This window comes from Miscanthus floridulus, unplaced genomic scaffold, assembly GCF_019320115.1.
Source record: "Miscanthus floridulus cultivar M001 unplaced genomic scaffold, ASM1932011v1 os_2793, whole genome shotgun sequence".
Classification (NCBI taxonomy): Eukaryota; Viridiplantae; Streptophyta; class Magnoliopsida; order Poales; family Poaceae; genus Miscanthus; species Miscanthus floridulus.
This window is the reverse complement of record NW_027098512.1, coordinates 1-7497: the sequence shown is the minus strand read 5'-3', so window position 1 is coordinate 7497 and position 7497 is coordinate 1. Positions and strand designations below refer to the sequence as shown.

Genomic DNA, 7497 nt, shown 5'->3' with positions numbered 1-7497 from the left:
GAGGTGCTATGTAAGTATTTGGATTGCAATCAAAACCAGGGGGCATTCTGCAAATAAAAGGAATACGTATTGAAAAGGTTTCGTAAGAACTAGGGGGTCATCGGAATATCGCCTGGGAACATCACTGTTAAGGCATCTCATGGGGCCATGATAGTCCTCCGGTTAAGAAATCGGATTAACGGTAGTGATGGGAGCCGGCATGATAATCAACTTGATTCGATCAAGCCAAAAGAAGGCCGGCAATGTTGATGGATATGATTATCCAAATCATATTTGACATGGTCCAAAGCCACAATTTAGTACTATCTGTTAGACTGCTACTAGTTTAGAGCTAGCTAAGACATTCATTCAGAGCAGAAGGTAGTAGTAATATTAGCTTACAAACCTTGCTGACGACTCTTATGATACTTCCAAACGAATCCTGAACTCTGGATCCGCCACTGAGTATAATAATCTTTCAAAAATCATAGGATCATCTCTTGCACAAGCCATGTTTACAAAGTTAATTTGCCCAAAGTAATTCTTGTCACATGACAAGAATGCTTGAACTGTGGATCCGCCTGCAAGAGCGTCCCTGGCAATGGCTTCCTGCTACTGCCTTCTCCTTGTCCTCCTCACCACCTTTGTCTTCATCTTCGTTGCGGCAGCGGGGCAGGACAACAATATCATGAAGTCGTTAAATCCGTCCTGCTCGAGGACGGACAACTACACCGACGGCAGCCAATACAAGAAGAACCTGGACCAGCTCCTCTCCCGGATGCCCACGGCGGCCGGCGACAACGGGTGGTTCTACAAAGGCACCGCCGGGACAGGGGCTGACCAGGTGTTCGGCCTCACCATGTGCTACGCGGACAGCAACGCGGCCGAGTGTCTCAACTGCCGCATCTCGGCGGTGGCCATGATCACGACGATGTGCCCAGGAGCCGGAGCGTGAACGCGGCGTACCACTTCTGCGTGCTCCGGTACTCGGCCGCGCCGATACCCACCACCGCGGACCTCCACTACATAGTCCCCGGAGACGAACTATTTATAACACCTCGGATGCGGTGCGGGCCGCTTGGGTGCCGCTGATGAGCAAGCTCACCGGCGGCGTCGCATCTCGCCGCTGCGCTTTTCCAACAGCAGCACACCATACTCGGGCCCGTGGGAGGGTCCCCAGGAGATGTACGGGCTGGCGCAGTCGCACCAGGGACCTCAACGCCAGCGAGTGCTCGACCTGCATCTCGAGCTACACCGAGAAGCTGTGGAACATGTTTCCCCAGCAGCACCCTACGGTACCCTCAAGGGTTCAGCTGCTACCTGCGCTACCAGGTGGGAGCGTTTGACGTCACTCCTCCACCGGCGGTGCTGGCACCACCGCCGTCTCTACAGGCAGCTCCCGGTTACGCGTGTCTCGTTGCACCTTGCTTTATCGATTGCCGCAGTTATAGGGAAAATGCTCTGTTATACAGTATTTATTAAGATGAAACAAGAAACTTGATGTGCGGCCACATTCCAGGATCTTCAGTTCCCACAAGACCTTCCTCGTCTTCGTCCAAGGCCCAAGATACGGGTTGCGATTGGCATGTCCGTTGGTTTGGTCTCGTTCTTGATCTTTCTAGGCTTCACAACGACGTGCCTCCTTCTCCGGCGACGGCAAAGAAAGGCCAAACTCAACCGGGAAGCGAGCAAGGAAGAGCCGGAAGACGAGTTGAGATGGGAAGACGAGTTTGAGAAAGGGAACAGGGCCAAAGCGGTTCCGCTACGCTGAGCTCGCCATTGGCACGGACAACTTCTCGGACAAGCAGAAGCTCGGAGAAGGTGGGTTCGGGTCAGTGTACAGAGGATTCCTGAACGAGATGAACCTCCACGTCGCCGTCAAGAGGGTGTCCCAAGAGCTCCAAGCAGGGGAGGAAGGAGTACGCTTTCAGAGGTGAGGGTCATCAGCAGGCTGAGGCACCGCAACCTGGTGCAGGCTCATTGGTTGGTGCCACGGCGGCGGAGGCGAGCTGCTCCTCGTCTACGAGCTGATGCCCAACGGAAGCCTCGACAAGCACCTCTATGGAGCTACCAACGACGACGGTGTAGTGCTGGCATGGCCGCACAGGCCACGAGATCGTGCTGGGCCTGGGGTCAGCGTTGCTCTACCTGCACGAGGAGTGGGAGCAGTGCGTGATGCACAGGGACATCAAGCCCAGCAACGTGATGCTGGACGCCTCCTTCCACGCCAAGCTCGGCGACTTCGGGCTGGCGAGGCTGGTCGACCACGGCCGGGGCTCGCACACCACGGTGCTCGCCGGAACCATGGGGTACATGGACCCGGAGTGCACCGTCACCGGCCAGATTCAATAAGGAATCTGACATCTATAGCTTCGGCGTCCTCCTCCTTGAGGTCACCTGTGGCCGGCGGCCCGTGGTGGTTCTTCCTAATGACACCGTCGTCCACCTGGCGCAGCGGGTTTCTGAGCTGCACGAGCGCGGACTGGTTCTTCACGCGGCCGACCCCCGCCTGAACGGGGAGTTTGACCCCAAAGAGATGGAGCGCATGCTGCTCGTCGGTCTCTGGTGCACGCAACGTGACCCGAGCCTGAGGCCATCCATCAGGCAAGTTGTTAGCGCTCTGCGGTTTGAGGCGGCCGCTGCCGAGCCTCCTTGAGAGAAGAACGCCGGTGGCAACCTGCGTATCGGTGCCGTTCGGACTGCTGAAATCTGTTCCTTCTTTGCATGTGGATGACACGACTAGAACCGGCACTACTACTACTACTATGTATCTCAGCACCACCGCTACCTAATATGTTACTTACTATGTTAGGCCGGCATCAGTGGTGAGTACTCCATCCGTACTAAAATAATTGCACATTTCCCATCGTTAAAAGTCAAACTTTTAAGTTACTAACTTTATAGAAAATAGTGTTGACATGCTTGAAAATAGTGTTAATATGTTGACATTTGTTACTCTGTTCCATCCTTGCTTGTGGATGATACTACTAGAACCAGCACTACGTATCTCAGCACCACCGTGTTGACGCCGAGTTGGGTCACCACATCGGTAAGGAGCTAGAACGTTCGATGTAGGGTCTAGTCAAATTTTAGGTCGGCCAATGCCTAGGGTTTGTCCACACCCGGATCTTATGTCTCCAGCGATGAGCGCGATACTTAAGACATGTCGCCGAAAGAGCCTCACCGGGAGCGCGATACGCAAGAGACACCGACGAGGTCTCTTGCAACCCGAAACCCCACATGTCCGGGAGGGATACATCGGAGTGTGCGGTGGTTATGGGCTGCCCTAGCTGACCTGGCCGCTGTAGAGCTTCGTCGTCGTCGATCCTCCTGCCATGCAGCACCGATGAAGAACGAGAGAAAGAGGTAGATGGGAAAAGATGTAAAGAGAGTTAGTAGATGTGTGTTTTTGACGATTGAAAGTGGGAATCCTCAATCGGTCATGATCCGCTCGTTTATTTAGAAGGGGCCGTCTTATCCAGTAGGAAACAAGTCCAAAAGTGCGTTCTCTAAGTTTTCGACGTCAAAATAGATCAAAAAACTAATTGGGAAACAAATCAGTTCGGAATCAGCAGACAAGTTGGTCTGGATGACTTCAAAGTTGGCCAGGCTAGGTTTCACGGGGTTTGTGGGGTGTTGTGTCCTAAGTATCCAGTTGGTGGAGGTGTTGGGCGCCGTCCCTTACCGCTGGCCTTGGCCGACAATCCTCAACCACCCCTGACATCCTCTAGTAGAGCCTGGAGCTATCCGTCAGCGCTAGTGTTGTCATTGTGTGATGCCTAGAATCGTCCTCTTCTCGGCATCTATGTTGGTATTCTTAACGCATACAGAAATAATTCGCAAGCGCACGGAACTACTATTGTAGCACTTCATCCGGAATTATTCAGGGTATCGCATTTTTCACTGGGAACGGAGGTATTCTTCTAGCTAGTTCGTCCAAGGACAACACAAGGATAGAGTTGGTGAGGGTTGAGATGGATTTCTATGGTTTTAGGGTCAAAGGATAGATAAACTCTACTTCGGGCACTGTCATACACCTGGTCTACCAAGCGATACCCGGCCTGTTGCTCTACGTCGAACCCGAATGTGGAGGACTACAAGGGACGGATAGGACCGTCACACACTTGCCTCCTACTCCTCAACCATGGGGTACGAGGCAAATGAAGGTGGCATTTAGCCCTAGACACCACGTCTACGCTATCGACTACTACTCTAGCGTCGTATAGGTTATTCGTCTCTATTAGGAGCCCTCTACTAGAGTAAACCGCTACGAGAACGGACGACGAACCCGCAAGCAAATAAAAGTAAAGCTTAACTAAGCAAAAGACTTAATGCCATAAGAAACCATAAACACTCACTTAACGGATGAATCCGTTGAGGTGTAGGTGTTCGTCGAGGTACAAGCGGAGGAAGACTACCTACAAGTCCGGCACTTCCCCAAACTCTCCCTCACATCTCTTCCAACTACTCAACTCTAGGTAGCTATGGCCTAAGCCTTGGAGTGAAGCTCAAGTGTGATGTTGCTCTTCCTTGGTGTGTTATGTCTTGGGGGGAGGCTCTCCTCCTCCTTTTATAGCCTCCAAATGACAGTTTGAGATGGAATATTCCGAGAATCCCCACCGCACCGTCCTCCAGGGCATTCAAGGCACCGCCTTGAGAAGACTAGGCCCGAGGCGCGTCAGTAAGGGGGCGGCTGCACCCTAGCTTGGCCCAATCGAGCCCATCTTCGGTGGGTGGGTCTTCCTTGAGCTTCTAGAGGGGGGCTGTAGGGGGTTGATGCCATTTGGAGATTAGTTTGCTTTGGGTTTGCCTTGTTTTCCACCTGATTGGGCCCTGTTTTGCATGGTAAATGGGCCTTCTCCTCCTTAGGCTCATGTTGGGTGTTATTTTACTGTGTTCTTTGTATGCTTTTGAGAAACATTTCTTGTGTTATTCCGACATGACCTGAACAATCACCAACTCGTGAAAATCTGTTAGTTTAATAAACCCTACCGCTGCATTTGGTGTTCATTTTACGTGATATTTGGCAGTTAAAATGGGATTTAAGGACCGCCAACAGTCCATCGCATGCTAAGGACATGGCCGCATGTAGAGAGAGACTAAGTGGTGGGCCTGGCGCGCCTTGCGATGGCCATGGCCCATCCTTGTCACGATGCATCATGCCCGTGGCGTGACCCTAGGCTAGAAGTGGCCGACACGACCTCATAGGAGGTGAGGGAAGAGAAACGCCAACAAGATCTCATGCTCTATGGCTCTATTCGCGTGTTCAGGTTCCTTGCAGATTGTGGGCGGATATTCCTCACATCAGTCGGGACAAGAAGCTGAGCCGAGGGACATGAGGGCGCTCACGGCTGCCCTTGTGGTTAGCTGTCGCCTTCCAAGGTCAAGACACTGGTGGTCCAAGCCAAGCCCTTAGGCGCGGGCTTGCCCTCGTGGCTTGTCTCCCTAGCACCAGGGCCTTTTTTCTAGAGTGGGCTATCTTAGGCCCATCAGGCCTTAGCAATGGTCTGAAGTGTGCACGTGAGCACCTATGGCGGTGTAGCTCCCAAACCTCTAGTTGATTAGGAGAATCAGTTAGTGGGTCTGTGTTTAGGTAACCCCTTTTTGTTAGGTACTCAATAGGAGCTCCCGAGCCACATGCCGGGAGTTACATATATTGAATAAATGATCCTATCATACATATTATTTGCATTTGGAGGATCTTAAAACCATAAGCGACAATGGAGGTGAGCCACATGCCAGCACGTGTGTCGTGATGTCCACGGGCTTAGCCGCCAAGTCAACAGCGAGAAGGATGATAGTGAGGGACAAAGGACAAAGAGATAGGAGAGAAGTGAAGGACAGATGGACAAGGGGAGAGTGAGAGATGAAAGAAAGAAATTTACTGCTTTAGTTTTATGTACAAATATATCAGCTCCAAACTCAAAAAAAAGGGCAATAGCGGCGAGGGACGACGGACCAAGGGACAGGATAGAGTGAGGGGGGACGGACAAAGGAAGAGAGTAAGAAATGGAAATAGTAATTTATCACTTTTAATATTAGGTATCGATAGGTCAGGTAACCTTAATATTAGGTATCTTAAAACCATATTGATTATGTTTTGATGTAAAATGAAATAACGACATGTGGGCCCCACATGAAATTTTCATAGCTTTTACACATTATAAGCATATTTGCGATAAACCTTAAAACCTAGACATATTAAACCCTAAACCCTAAGCTCTAAACAAAAACCCTAAACACTAAAAACTAAAACCCAAACCTAAAATCCTAATACCCTTAGCCCCAAACCCTAAAACCCTAACCCTAAGCCCAAAACCCTAAATCCTTAACCCTAAACCCTAAAATCATAAACCCCAAACCCTAAACTCTAAAACCATAAACCCCAAAAATTAAACCATAAACCCTAAAACCCTAAACCCTAAACTCTAAACAAAGTAAGATGCATCAATGCTCACATCGACGCAGAAGACGGAGGAAAAAAGAAGTGTCAGATCGCCAAAAACATATGGTCTTATATGAAGGAATATACTGCTAAAACTATAAAGTTGTAGATCTCACGGGGGATTGCAACTTTTATATAAAAAGTATCTTCAATTGACACCGTACAAGAAAGATATGATTTTTCTAAGGCGAAAAATGCTTGTACGCGATTAACATGTTGCTGAAACTTTATATATTTGTTTAAGCATCGTAATTACCTAAAATAAAATAAAAAACTCAAAATCATAAAGTTGTAGATGTCATCGAGGGCTACAACTTTCATATAAAAAGTATCTTTATTTGACACCATACAAGAAATATATGATTTTTCTAAGGCAACAAACACTAGTATGAGATTAATATGCTGCTGAAACTTTTAATTTTTTTGAGTATCGTAATGATATTAAATGAAAAAACTCAAAACTAGAAAGTTAGACCTCGTCGAAAGATACCATTTTCATATTAAAATCGTTTCAAAACTTTATATATGGTTATTTGTTATTGCAAATATGCTTAACGTATAAAAGCTAGCTATGAACATATCGTGTGGGGCCCACATGTTGTTATTTCATTTTACATCAGAAAATAATCAATATTAGTCTTGATTTGTAGATTTAATTGTAAGGAACACAAATGTTTAATCGGAATATAAATCGGATGTATGGTTTAACAAATACGGTGATTTGAATATTCGTAACGACAAAGGATGGAGCAACATCGCAAGCAATAAATGAATACGCTACACACATACTGTAGTTATGCCTGCCTAACTGTACCGCTTTTTTTTTACAACAAACTGTACCGCTTTGTTTCGGACGAATGTGCGGCGTGTTGCAGAGATTAACTAGCTTAAGTAACAAGTGGAAACTCTAATCAACAAAACTCGCAAGAATCATAAAGAACATCGTACGGGATATGATAGGGAGGATACCTGTGCCCCGGGCTACCCAAATATTCGGCCTATAAATTCTAATCAATACACTTCCGAAGACCGGCTCTTTGTCGAGTGTCAATTGATTCGCCAAGTATTGTTTT

General features: G+C 48.4%; 1 pseudogene; it reads left to right on the top strand.

The window, feature by feature from the left end:
* Positions 1–580: 580 nt before the first annotated feature.
* LOC136535428 (L-type lectin-domain containing receptor kinase IX.1-like) lies at positions 581–2771 on the top strand (annotated as a pseudogene).
* The last annotated feature ends 4726 nt before the right edge of the window (positions 2772–7497 follow it).